The sequence below is a fragment of the Balaenoptera acutorostrata genome, chromosome 15 (assembly GCF_949987535.1).
Source record: "Balaenoptera acutorostrata chromosome 15, mBalAcu1.1, whole genome shotgun sequence".
Classification (NCBI taxonomy): domain Eukaryota; kingdom Metazoa; phylum Chordata; class Mammalia; order Artiodactyla; family Balaenopteridae; genus Balaenoptera; species Balaenoptera acutorostrata.
Window position 1 is genome coordinate 74763532 of NC_080078.1, and position 13875 is coordinate 74777406.

Genomic DNA, 13875 nt, shown 5'->3' on the forward strand with positions numbered 1-13875 from the left:
CACTCTATTCTTGGGCCTCTTCTTTGCTGGTGGACTCGTGCTGGAGCTGTGAGGCCTCAGAGACAGCTGGAGCGAGACTGGTACCAGGCACTGCCTGCCCCCTGCCCCTCTCAGCTCAGCCAGCGCTCAGGCTGGGCACCAGGATGATTGTGCTGGGGCTCCCAGGGAGGGGGCTGTGACATCACTGAAACGTGTGACAGTGGCAGGGCTGAGTCTCCAAGGAGTATGTGGGTGGCAGGGGTGGAGGGTGAGGAGGAAACTCCTGTGTGTGGAGAAGCCTAGTAGGTGCCAGGCAGAGGCGTATATTGTCACCACCTCCCTGTGAGGTAGGAAGATTCCCCCGTCTTTTTTTTTTTTTTTTTTTTTTAATAAAGAAGCCAGGGTTCAAAGAAATTAAATAATTTATCCACACAGCTGGATAATGTTGGAGCTGGAAACGTAAGGTCTGACCGTCAACCCATGAAACGTGGGTTCCCAACTATGCTCATCTGTTCATTCATGTCACATATGTTGACTGTGTATCTGCTATGTGTTAGGTGTGTTCTAAGCGCTGGAATAAAAAAAAAACCAATTCCTACCATCAAGGAACTTACATTCTAGTGGAGAGTGTGTGTGCTTGTAAAGGTTTAACAATGGGCTCTCTGAAACAAAGTGTGTATATGTGTGTGTGAATGTGTGTTTATCATAAATTTTACTGAAAGAAATCTAATAAAATTCTACAATACTCTTTATTGTGAATTCGGTATAGCCAGTTTATTCTTACAGTATACTTTTCTTGAATTTTGCCTAACTCTTGCATCCATAGTCAACCTATGGTTGTAACTGATGAACAAGTGTAGTTCCAACATGAATGTTGATGTAAGAAAGTGAAAAAGTGAAAGAACAAAGATGTTGGAATTCAACTCATTTCTCAATGACCTGATCGACTTATTTGCTGTACTAGATCACAGTTTTCAAATACCGGGAGTATATTTGCTCAGCTTTTTTTGCATGTGTGTGACTATTTACAATGTACAGGCATACCTCAGAGATATGGTAGGTTCGGTTCCAGACCACTGCAATACAGTGAGTTACCTGAATCTTTTGGTTTCCCAGTGCATATGAAAGTTATGTTTACACTATACTGTAGTCTATTAAGTGTGCAATAATAGCATTATGTCTAAAAAAATGTACATACCTTAATTTAAAAATACTTAATTGCTAAAAAACACTAATCATCATCTGAGCCTTCAGGAAGTCGTAGTAGCAACATCAAAGGTCACAGATCACCATAACAAGTATAATAGTGAAAAAGTTTGAAATATTGTGAAAATTACCAAAATGTGACACAGTGACATGAAGCAAGCAAATGCTGTTGAAAAAATGGCGCCTATGGACTTGTTCAACTAGGGTTTCCACAAACCTTCAATTTGTAAATACCGCACTATCTGTGAAGCGCAGTAAAGCGAAATAAAACGAGATCTGCCTCTAGCGGCTATAGACAGGACACATTTACATTTAATCTACGTTATTAACATTTCCTCCATTACTTTCTTAAGGCTAGACCGGGGGTCGGCAAATTTCTTCTGTAAGGAGCAAGATAGTAAATATGTTAGACTTTGCAGGCCATGTAGTTGCAACTACTCAACTGCTCTTGGGATGTGAAAGCAGCCACAGATATGGAAATGAGTGGGCCTGGCTGTGTCGCAATAAAGTTTATTTACAGAAATAGGTGGTGGGCTGGATTTGGCCCATGGCCAACTGCTGGTCTAGACAATCAACAGAACAATAAATCAAAACCTGATTTATCATACTTACCTATTTCTGTGGTGTAAATACTCCTACCAGGGCTGATTTCAAGCTACCAGTGTGATGTCACTGAATGCAGAGTTGAACAGAAATGCACAGTAGCATGCCATTATATATTATATATTTCTACCGTATTTCTACAGCTGTAAAGATTCTCAAGATCATAGATAATAGCAAAAGGTAGTAAAAATTAGAAAGTGATGAGTTTGAGCATTTTTCACCTTTGCTTTTATCTTTTATTTTTTAAAAATTTATTTTTTATTTATTTATTTTTGGCTGTGTTGGGTCTTCGTTGCTGCATGCGGGCTTTCTCTAGTTGCGGTGAGCGGGGGCTACTCTTTGTTGCAGTGCGTGGGCTTCTCATTGTGGTGGCTTCTCTTGTTGTGGAGCACGGGCTCTAGGTGCTTGGGCTTCGGTAGTTGTGGCACGTGGGCTCAGTAGTTGCGGTGCACGGGCTTAGTTGCTCTGTGGTATGTGGGATCTTCCCGGACCAGGGCTCGAACCCGTGTCCCCTGCATTGGCAGGTGGGTTCTTAACCACTTCGCCACCAGGGAAGCCCCTCACCTTTGTTTTTAATATCATTAACTTAATGAAGCTGGTATACTTTAATTTTTAATGATGGCATTGCTTAACAACCAGCCAACCAAGTTTCTAAAAATGTCATAGGCTTTTGTAAGCCCTCAGAGTCGGTTCCAGCATGCTTCTGTTAACGTTGGATGGGAGTAAGTGTGTGGAGAAAAGTAAACAGTGTGGGCCGGAAAGGGAGAACAAAGGTAGAAGCTTTGCTGTATTAAAAAGGATGGAATGGGACCATTTCACCGACAAGATGAGATTTGAGGAGAGACCTGGAGGAGGTGAGGGAAGGGGGGGAAGGAGTGGCGTCAGGAGATGAGGGCGGAGGCGGAGTCGTGGTGAAGGGCTGGGGACAGATCATGGGAGGTTTTAACAGCTCAGGCTGCTCTGAGTAATCTGCCCAGCTGGCTGCATCTGAATAATCAGAAGAGCTTGTGAGATACAGCTTCTCGGGCACTACCTCACTCAGTCAGCCAGTCTGGTACCTAACCCAGTGTGGGAACCAAATCCACACCATACCCGGGCGGAGGGGTGTGTGTGCATCTGGGGTGCTTAGCTCTGCCTTTTAGGGGTGATGGACCAAGACCAGACTACTGAACAGCTTCTTACATGTACATGCCCTTTATTATTAGGGCAAAGATAAGCAGGTGGTAAAACACGCTGTGGACCAGGGAAGAAACCGAGGCGGTGACTTGGGAAGGAAGGCACGGAGCACACCCCCGCCCCCTCCCTCTGCCTGCCTCAGCACTCTCCGTGTCTCCTCTGCTTCCCTCTCGCTGCGCGATTTCAGCTCTTCCTGGACCCTGCTGGACTCCGGTGGGCTGCATCAGGGTCATCTACCCCTGCCACTCAGCACCTGGGCACCAAGGGCTGGGGCCCCGCTGGGCGCTCCCCACTGAGGATGGCACACAGGCCCAGGGGAGAGGTCCTTCTAGAATATGGGTTCCTCAAGGGCAGGGACTTTTGGCTGTTCTCTTCATTGCTAACCCCTCAGAGCCTAGAATAGTGCCTGACTGACAATAGGTACCCACTAAGTATTTCGTGAAAAAGTGAAATAAATGGCATTACCTATGATAAGGGTTGGGGGGCGGGCGCTGCTGGAACACAGAGGAGCAGTGTGGGGAGGCCAGGGAAGTCTTCGCAGAGATGGTGACGAGGAACAAAGTAGAAGTATGGTCTCCAGGCAGAGGGCTGTGGGGTGGGCAGGGCACTCTCAAAAGAGGGGATTTTAAAAGTACAGGTGTGGGAGGGAATTATGAGCTGGTGTATGTGCTGGAGTGGAAAGTAGGAGCCCGGAGTGGCGGTGACCAAACCCGGAGGAGTGAGCAAGGCACAGACTGCTAAGGGCTTGATCACACGCTGAGGGGCTTGGAGTTTGTCCTGAGGGTCAGAGCATCCTGGGAGCGTTCCAGCAACCGAGGCAACGGGGCTTGATTGAGCTCCAGGGGCTGGCCCGGCGCCTCCGCCGCCATTCTGTTCTAGTCTGTTCTTTTCATCGTCACTCACTTCCCTCCCTTTGGAAGCTTAGGGAGTTCATCCCCAAGGGGGCAGGGCATTCTCCCTGACCAGTCATTGTACCCCAGCAATGGCTCCTAAAGCAAATTCCCATATTCTGTCTTGTTTGTCTCTTCTGTTTACACAGGAAAAACCATTTATGGGAATAGCGTCACCCAAGGACACACAGCTGGTCAGCCTTTTGGACCAAATCCAAGGCACTTGAGTGAGAAACCACCACTCTGTTTTTCTCAGTTGTGGTAAATACACGTAACAAAATTTACCATCTTAAACATTTTAAGTGGGCAGTTCAGTAGTGTTCAGTACATTCACGCTGTTGCGTAACCATCACCACCATCCATCTCCAGAACTCTTTTCATCTTGCAAAACTGAAACTCAATACTAAATAGCAACTCCCCATTCCCTACTCCCCCTCAGCCCTGGCAACCACCCTTCTACCTTCTGTCTCTATGAATTTGACTGCTCTAGGGACCTCATGTGAATGGAATCATACAATATTTGTCTTGCTGTGATGGCTTATTTCACTTAGCATAATGTCCTCAAGGTTCATCATGTTATAGCAGAATTCCCTTCCTTTAAGGCTGAATAATATTCTGTTGTACGTATAGACCATATTTTGCTTATCTACTCATCCACTGGTGGGCACTTGGGTTGCTTCCGCCTTTTTGGCTACTGTGAATAATGCTGCTATGAACATGGATGTACAAATATTTCTCTTTTTAAATTTTTTTTAAAAAATTTATTTATTTTATTTATTTATTTTTGGTTGTGTTGAGTCTTTGTTGCTACGCGCGGGCTTTCTCTAGTTGCGGCGAGCGGGGGCTACTCTTCGTTGCAGTGCACGGGCTTCACATGCGGTGGCTTCTCTTGTTGCGGAGCACGGGCTCTAGGCATGCAGGCTTAAGTAGTTGTGGCACATGGGCTCAGTAGTTGTGGCTCGCGACTCTAGAGCGCAGGCTCAGTAGTTGTGGCACACGGGCTTAGTTGCTCTGCGGCACGTGGGATCTTCCCAGGCCAGGGCTCGAACCCATGTCCCCTGCTTTGGCAGGCGGATTCTTAACAACTGTTCCACCAGGGAAGCCCCAATATCTCTCTTTAAGACCCTACTTTAAATTCTTTTGAGTGTATACTCACAAGTGGAATTTCTGGGCCGTATGGTAATTCTATTTTTAATTTCTTTTAATATTTATTTATTTATTTATTTAGGCTGCGCTGGGTCTTAGTTGCAGCATGTGGACTTCTTAGTTGTGGCATGCAGACTCTTAGTTGAGACATGAGGGATCTAATTCCCTGACCAGGGATCAAACCTGGGCCCCCTGCATTGGGAGCTCGGAGTCTTACCCACTGGACCACCAAGGACGTCCCTTTATTTTTAATGTTTTGAGGAACCACCATTCTGTTTTCTATAGTGGCTGCACTATTTTACATTCCCACCAGCAGTGCACAGGGTTTCAGCTTTGCCACATCCTCACCAACACTTGTTATTTTTCCTCCCTCCCTCCTTTCTTTCTTCCTTTCTTCCTTTCTTTCTTTCTTTCTTTCTTTCTTTCTTTCTTTCTTTCTTTCTTTCTTTCTATAGTAGCTATCCTGATGGCTGTGAGGGTCTACTCTTTTTTTGTCATTGTTTTATTTTGTTTCATCTCATAGTTTGTACTTTACTTTCTTTAAAGTTAGGTTTATTGGGGTATATTTCAAAGCGGGATACATACTTAATTTTTTTCTTTTAATTTTCTTTTTTAAAAAATTAATATATTTATTTATTTATTTTTGGCTGCGCTGGGTCTTTGTGGCTGCACGTGGGCTTTCTCTAGTTGCAGTGAGCAGGGGGCTACTCTTCGTTGGGTTGTGCGGGCATCTCATTGCCCCGTGGCTTCTCTTGTTGCGGCACGGGCTCTAGGCACGCGGGGTTCAGTAGTTGTGGCTCGCGGGCTCTAGAGCGCAGGCTCAGTAGCTGTGTTGCACGGGTTTAGTTGCTCCGCAGCATGTGGAATCTTCCCGGGCCAGGGCTTGAACCCGTGTCCCCTGCATTGGCAGGCGGATTCTTAACCACTGAGCCACCAGGGAAGTCCCCCATCTCCATTTCTATATTTTTATTATTTCAGGAATGTTATATATATGAAATCATACAGTATGTAACATTGCAAGCTTGGCTTTTTTTTGTACTCAGAATAATGCCCTTGATATCCATCCAGTTGTTGTGTGTATCAATAATTTGTTGCTTTTTTGCCGAGTATTATTGCACAGTATGGATGTACCACAATTTGTTTAACCATTCACCCACTGAAGAACATTTGGGTTGTTTCTCATTTAGGGCTATTACAAATAAAGCTGACATGAACACTCATGTACAGGTTTTACATGGACATAGTTTTAATTTCTCTGTAATCAATGCCAAGGAGTATGATTGCTAGATTATATGGTAAGTATATGTTTAGTTTTCTAAGAAACCGCCGAACTATTTTCCAGAGTGACTATATCATTTTACATTCCACCAGCAATGTTTGAATGATATAGCTTCTTTGCATCCTGACCTGCTTTTAGTATGGTCACTAATTTTTAATTAACTGGTATAAAATAGATGTGTAGTGATATCTCATCATGCTTTTAATTTGCATTTCCCTACTGGCTATTGATGTTGAGCATATTTTAATGTGTTTATTTGCCATCTCTATATCCTCTTTGGTGAAATATTTGTTCAGATCTTTTGCTCATTTTCTAATTGGATTGTTTGTTTTTTTACTGTTGAGTTTTGAGAGTTCTTTATATATTCTAGATGTGAGTCCTTTGTGAGATGTGTGACTTGCAAATATTTTCTTCCCACATCTGTATACCTTTAATTTCCTTTTCTTATTTTATTGTTCTGGCTATGACTTCCAGTACTATTTTGAATAAAAGTGGTGAGAGCAGACATCCTTGCCTTGTTCTTGATCCTAAGGGGAAAGCATCTTATCTTTCACCATTAAGTATGATGTTAGCTGTAGGTTTTCTGTAGGTGGTCTTTATCAAGTTCAAAGTTACCCTCTATTCTTAGTTTGTTGAGTTTTTATCATGAATAGCCATTGAATTTTATGATTTTTCTGCATCAGTTGATATGATCATGTGATTTTTTTCTTTTGTTAATTACTATGGTTGATTACATTAACTGACTTGAATATTGAACTAGGCTTGCATCTCTGAATAAACCTCACTTGGTTTTGGTGTTTAATTCTTTTTATGTTTGCTAGACTCAATTTGCTCATATTTTGTTGAAGATTTTTATGTCTATTTTTATGATGGATATAGGTCCTTTTATATGGTACCTGTACTACCCTTGAGCTGGTATAGTTTGAGAGTGGACTTAAATTAGTTGTAAACATATGCTACAGACTAGGGAAACAGCTAAAAATTTTTAAAAAGAAGTACAATTTATAAGCTAAGGAAGGAGAGGAAAATAGAATTTTATAAAATGCTTAATTAAAACAAAAGAAGCAGAAAAAGAGGGAAAGAAAGAAAAAGAAGAACAAGTACAACAAATAGAAAAGTTATAAACATGGTAGATGTTTATACTAATTATATCAGTAATCACTTTGTGACTGGCCTAAATATTAAATATTGAAGGACTGAGGCTGTCAGAGTAGATTAAAAAAATAAGACCCAACTATATACTGTCTTTAAAAAAATCCCACTTTAAATAAAAAGGCACAGATAGTTTAAAAGCAAAGGGATGGAGAAAGAGGTGCCATGCTAACACCAATAAAAAAAAAAAGAAAAGCTGGAGTAGCTATCTTAATTTCAGAGAAAGCAGACTTCAGAACAAGGAACATTATCGGGGCTGAAGGGCATTAAATAATAATAAAGGAGTCCATTCTCCATGAAGACAAACAATCTTTAATGTGTGTGTCCCTAACAACAGAGTGGCAAAATATGTGAGGTAAAAACTGGTGAAACTCCGGGGACTTCCCTGGTGGTCCAGTGGCTAAGACTCCGTGCTCCCAATGCAGGGAGCCCAGGTTCGATCCCTGGTCAGGGAACTAGATCGCACATGCCACAACCAAGATTTCGCATGCTGCAACTAAAAGATCCCGCATGCTGCAACGAAGATCCTGCACGTGGCAACGAAGATCCCGCGAGCTGCAACTAAGACCCGGTGCAGATAAATAAATAAATAAATAAATAAATATTTTTAAAAAATCACCCCAAAAAACTGGTGGAATGCCATAGAGAAATAGATAAATCCACTATTATAATTGGAGACTTCAACACCACTCTTTCAATACTTGGTAAATCAAGCAGGCAGAAAATCAGTGAGGATATAGTTGAACACCACCATCAGTCAACTTGATCTAATTGGCTTTTATACTATAAAATTCTATAAAATTTATAGAATACTTCATCCAAGAACAGCAGAATACCCATTCTTTTCAAGCTCATATGGAACGTTCAAGATAAACCACATTCTGGGCCATAAAGCCTACCTGATCAGATTTTTAAAAGTAGGAATCATACAAAGTGTATTCTCAAGCCAAAATGGAAACAAACTAGAGACCAATAACAGATAGCTGGAAATTCCAAGATATTTGGAGATTAAACAACACACTACTAAGTAACACATGGATCAAAGAAGAAATCTTAAAAGAAATTTAAAAATATTTTGAACAATATGAACATACAGCTTATCAAAATTTGTGGGATGCAGTGAAAACAGTGCTTAGAGGGAAATTTATAGCACTAAATGTGTATATTAGAAAAGAAGAAAGATCAGAAATCAATCTAAGCTTTCACCTTATAAAACTAGAGAAAGAAGAGCAATTTAAGCCTAAAGCAAGCAAAATAAAAGAAGTGATAAAAATTAGAGGAGAAGTCAATGAAATTAAAAATAGGAAAACAATAGAGAAAATCAATGAAACCAAAAACGGATCCTTTAGAAAAATAAATAAAATTGACAGACCTCTGGCCAGACTAACCAAGAAAAAAAAGAAGACACAAATTACCAATATTAGAAATTTAAGGGAGTTCCCTGGTGCCCCAGTGGTTAAGAATCCACCTTCCAATGCAGGGGACCCAGGTTCGATCTCTGGTCGGGGAACTAAGATCCCACGTGCCACGGGGCAACTAAGCCAGTGCGCTCTAGAGCCAGCGCACATGGCAGCGAAGATCCCAAGTGCTGCAACTAAGACCCGACGCAGTCAAATAAATAAATATTAAAAAAAAATTTAAGAGGGGCCGTCACTACTGATCTCAGGGACATCTAAAGGATAATAAAGGAACATCGTGAATAACTCTATGCCCTCAAATCTGTTAACTTAGATGAAATGTGTCTATTGTGTTTTGTTTTATTTCAGTACTGTCTTTGTCTGGTTTTGGTATCAAGGTAATACTAGCTTTATAAAATAAGTGGAGAAGTGTTCCCTCCTTTTTCTGAAAAAGATTGTATAAAATTGGTATTAATTCTTCTAAAAATGTGGTGTAGATTTCTCCAGTGAAACCATCTGGGCCTGGGGATTTCTTTTTCAAGAATTTTGTGTGTTTTTGGTGTTTTGTTTTTAATTAACTACAAATTCAATTTCTGTAATAGTTATAGAGTTATTTAAATTATTTCATGTTGGATGAATTTTGGCAGTTTGTACTTTTTGAGGACTTGGTCCTTTTCATCTAAGTTGTCGAATTTATGTGTGTAGAATTGTTTCTATTGGTCCCTTATTATCTTTACAACATCTGCAGAGTCTGTAGGGATATCTTCTGTTGCACTCATGATATTGAGAGTTTAGGTCACTCTCTCTCTTCTTTTTTCTTTGTCAGTATTGTCAGAGGTTTGTCAATTTTATTGATCTTTTCAAAAGGGAGAATTCAAAAATAGGGAGGGGGTGTAGGTCTTTGTTAAATTTGGGGAAATTTCAGCCATTATTTCTTTGAATGCTTTTTCAGTTCCACTTCTTTTCCCTCCACTTGAGACTCCAGTGACATAAATGTTAAATCTTTTGTTATTGTCTCACAGGTTGCTGAGGCTCTGTCCTTCCTTTCTCCCTTCCTCCCTCCCTCCCTTCTTTCCTTCCTTCCTTCTTCTTTAAAATCTAATTTTCCTTGTTTTTCAGATTGGGTAATTTCTACTGTTCTATCTTCAAATTCACCAATCCTTTCATATGTTATTTTCATTCTTCTATTGAGCCTATCCAGTGAGGGTTTTTTGTTTTAATTTTAAATTAAAAATTAAAAAATTTAAACTAATTTGTGTTAGTTTCATAGGGTTGCTGTAACAAATTACCAGAAACTTGATGGCCTAAAACAACAGAAGTTTATTTTCACACAGTACTGGCAGCCAAAAGTCCAAAAATCAAGGTGTTGGTTCCTTCTGGAATCTCCAAGGGAGAATCTGTTCCATGCCTCTTTCCTAGTGTTTGGTGATTGCCAGCGATCCTTGGCATTCCTTGGCTTGAGATCTATCATTCTCATATCTGCCACCATCTTCACATGGTGTTTTCCCCTGTGTGTCTTTTTATGTTTTCACATAGTCTTCTTATAAAGATACCAGTTATTGGACTTAGTGCCCACCCTAATCCAGTACAACCTCACCTTAACTAATTACATCTGCAAAGACCCTATTTCCAAATAAGGTCACAATCTGTGGTATTAGGTAGTCATGAATTTTTGGAGGACACTATTCGACCCAGTACAGTTACTTTTTCTTCAGTTCTAATATTTCTATGTGGTTCTTCTTTGTATCTTCTATTTGCTTCCCTGAGATTTTTATTTTTTCATTTATTGGGTTGGCCAAAAAGTTCATTTGTGTTTTTCCATAACATCTTTTTGGCCAATCCAGTATTTCAAAAAGTTTGCAATTGCTTGTTTTTTTTTTGTTTTAAATAAATAAATTTATTATTTATTTATTTTTGGCTGCGTTGGGTCTTTGTTGCCGTGCGCGGGCTTTCTCTAGTTGCGGGGAGCGGGGGCTACTCTTCGTTGCAGTGCGCAGGCTTCTCATTGCGGTGGCTTCTCTTGTTGCGGAGCACGGGCTCTAGGCTCACGGGCTTCAGTAGTTGTGGCTCGCGGGCTCTAGAGCGCAGGCTCAGTAGTTGTGGTGCAAGGGCTAAGCTGCTCTGCAGCATGTGGGATCTTCCCGGACCAGGGCTTGAACCCGTGTCCCCTGAATTGGCAGGTGGACTCTTAACCAGTGTGCCACCAGGGAAGTCCTGCAATTGCTTGATGAAGCATTTTTATAATGACTGTTTTTAAATCCCTGTCAGGTAATTCCAACAGCACTGTGATCCACTAGCATCTGTTGATTGTCTTTACTTGTCCAAGTTCAGATTTTCCTGGTTCTTGGTATGGTGAATTATTTTCATTTATGACCTGGATATTTCAGAAATTATGTGGTGAGACTCTGGATCTCATTTAACTCTTCTGTATTGGTAGGCCTCTACTGTCCTGGGCCAGTGAGATAGGGGCACCAACTCTTTACCACCAGGTGGGCGTGCAGAAAGTCCAGGCTGCCCACATGGCCCCCACTGACACCACCCTGTAGGGGGAGGGGAGGGTTGGAAGGTTGGTTGCCTCATTACTGCTGGGCGGAGTTGGGCATCCAGGCTCCACTCTTGGCCACCTTTACATTGAGGGGAGGGAGCGGTGCCTCCTTACTGTTGGATGGGGAGGGCAGCCTGCCTCCCCACATGGCCTCCACTGACATCATGGAAACTGTGGGGAGGGGTACTTGTTACTGCTGGGCAGTGATGAAGCCCAGGCTCCCCATTCCGCCTCCTCTCACATAACACCATCTGGAGGTGAGAGGGAGAGGTGCCTTGTTACCACGAGACAAAGACTGGGAGTGAGGTTTTTCCTCTAGTATTTTGCTGGAGGGGACACTTCATGTCAAAAGATTTCTGTCTTGCTAGGGTGCCTCTTTCCCAGTCCTTTGACAAGAGAGAACAGGCTTTTCATGGGGGGGATTTTTGTCTGTGCCTGCTTGGCTTCTCCAGAGCCCTAGCAAAAAGAAAACCCAGGGACTCACTGCTGTGTCATTTGTGTTCTCGGGTTCCTAGCTGGTCTGCCAACTATGTTTACGTTTGTTTTATATATATATATAATGCCCAGCATGTTAAGCTGCACTTAGTGGGAGGGAAAGAGAGGAAGGCATCTACTCCATCTTGTTCAGAACTAAAAATCCTTTTTTCATGTTATACACTCTTTATCCCTCTAAGTCCAAGTGGAGATGTTTCTGGATATAGAATCCTTTTAAGAACTTGTGGGTCACTCTGAATCTTATTCAGATCCACACTATTAGACAAAAGCCATGCCCCAAATTTCTCTGAGATAAGCCCTTTTCTCTATTAGGCTTCTGCTGAATTGGCTAAGGGGCAACACCCTTAAGCTTTCTAGAATCCTTCTTGCTTGATTCAAAGGATCTGTGAGGCACACCCATCATCTCTTTAGGGGTCTTTTATCTGACTGAAGACTACTCTGATGCATTGTCTTGCATCTTCCTGAGATGCAAACAGAAGATTTGATAGTCACATTCTCGGACCATGTTCTTCTGGTAATGCTCTGGGTTTGAGCTTTGCTAGGAAACCTTTTTTTTTTTTTAATTAATTTTTATTGGAGTAGAGTTGCTTTACAATGTTGTGTTAGTCTCTACTGTACAGCAAAACGAATCAGCTCTACATATACATATATCCCCTCTTTTTTCAATTTAGGAAACCGTTTTTTAACTTTACTATCATTTGCCATTTAGAGAGAGTGAGAATTTTCTACCATGAAGTCCTGGCTCCTTCATAGTTAACAGTCCTTCCTCTTAGTTCAGGATTTCTCAACCTCAGCACTACTGACATTTCAGGCAGGATAATTCTTTTTCGTGGAGGGAGGAGGTGGTGGGTGGTAAGAGGGTTTTGTCTTGTGCATTATAAAATGTTTAGCAGCATCCCTGGCCTCTACTAATTAGATGCCAGTAGCAACCTCTCCAGATTTTTTTTTTTTTGGCCTTGCCATGCAGCATGTGGAATCTTAGTTCCCTGACCAGGGATCTAACCCTGAATTGGAACCATGGAGTCTTAACCACTGGACCAGCCAGGGAAGTCCCCTCTCCAGTTTTGACAACCAGAAATGTCTCCAGACATTGCCAAATGTCCCTACACACACACACACACACCCGCGCTCCCCCCCCACCGCCTCCCCGCCCCAGGCGCCATCACTCTCATTTGAGAACTACTGCTTTAGTTTCTCTCTCCCCTCTTGCGTTTTACTATAAGGAGCAAGAAGACACCAGGTGGCCCCTTCAACACTTGATTTGGAAATATCCTTAGCCAGATCCCAACTCATTGGGCAAGTTTTCTGCTTTCCACTTTACCACTGGCAACAGGGTTGCTAAACTGTGCCACAGCATAACAGGAATTCCTCTTTCCCCAGTTCCCAATAGTGTTTACCTGACTTCCCTGTATACCCTGGCTGCAATCTTATCAAAGGCACGAGGCTTCTATTAAGAGCTTTTTCAAGGCATTTTGGGCTTTGAGTACACTCTTCCCAAGTCTATGGCCAGTCCACTGCCAGTCCCATATTTCAGAGTGCTGTGATAGTGGCACCCTGTTCAATACCAAAATCCCTATGTGTTATCTATTGCTGTGTAGCAAATCATCCCCAAATTTAGCAGTTTAAAAAAAAGAAGTATTATCAACTCAAAGGTTTTGAGCATCAGGAATCCAGGACTGCTGTAGCTGGATGGTTCTGCCGCAGTCTCTCCCGAGGTTGCAGTCAAGCTGCTGGCCTGGGCTGCAGTCATTCCAAAGGCTCTACTGGGGCCAGTGAATCTGTTTCCATGATCACTCATGGGGTTGCTGGCTGGCCTCTGATCTTCACTGGCTGTTGGCTGGAACTTTCAGTTCCTTGGTACATGGGCCTCTCTGTAGGGCTGCAGACAACATAATAGCCTGCTTCCCCCAGAGTGAGTGATCCAAGCAATAGAGAGAACACACACCCAAGATGGAAGCTCTGGGTTTTCCAATTTTTTTAATCCTAATTTTGGACGTGATGTACCAT

The 13875-nt window shown here is 42.2% G+C and overlaps 1 protein-coding gene across 1 annotated transcript in view; it reads left to right on the forward strand.

Annotated features, from left to right (window-relative positions):
• SYS1 (SYS1 golgi trafficking protein) overlaps window positions 1–13875 on the forward strand; it is a 34852-nt gene that overhangs the window by 13316 nt on the left and 7661 nt on the right. The gene's annotated exons all lie outside the window — the stretch shown is intronic.